Here is a 724-nt window from a genome sequence, read left to right as displayed (position 1 = left end):
TCTATACATTCCTTGGTAGAAAATTAATTTCGAATTATCGTACCAGTCTCTCTTACATTATTTATACGCTAAACGGTTTCGTCTATATTTTGCGGCTTAAAAGGCGAACAAACTATAATATTTTTCTTCCTTAAACTTTAAATGGACAATACAAAGCGCTTTTTATCAAGTGAGGAATTGGCGTAGTGTCTAAGGCGACGGACGATTATCCAAAAGATGTCTTCAGTTCAAGTTCGAATCTCACTAGAGAAAATATTAAAAATTATGAAAAAATAATGTAGAAAAATTTTTTTTGTCATAGTATTTTATGAGTATTTATGAGAAAGCGCTTATTCTATGAGTAATTATGAAAAATTATGAGAAAATTTAATTGAAGAACCTACGAAACGACAGGATCTGCGCGCAATCTGCAGCCAATCTGCCGTCATAGTCTGTCGACAGGCTCTGCGCGCAATCTGCCGCCAGTCTGTCGTCAGAGTCTGTTCGCAGACCCTGTCAACAGTCTGACGGCAGATTGGAGACGCAGATGTCTATGGATCTGTCGACAGATCCTGCTCGGATTCGACAGATCCTGTCGACAGTCTGACGTCAGTCTGCGCGCAGATTGCTTACTGGGGAATTACTATTCATAAAAGTCAAGGGCTGAGCTTGCAAAATGCTGTCAGGGATATAGATAACTTTGTATTTAATTGTGGCCAGGTATATGTTGCATTATCTCGAGTAA

Source organism: Odontomachus brunneus, unplaced genomic scaffold, assembly GCF_010583005.1.
Source record: "Odontomachus brunneus isolate Ranch 3 - 2012 unplaced genomic scaffold, Obru_v1 Obru_scaffold_055, whole genome shotgun sequence".
NCBI lineage: Eukaryota > Metazoa > Arthropoda > Insecta > Hymenoptera > Formicidae > Odontomachus > Odontomachus brunneus.
The sequence above is the reverse complement of the archived record's forward strand: the minus strand, read 5'-3'. Positions refer to the sequence as shown.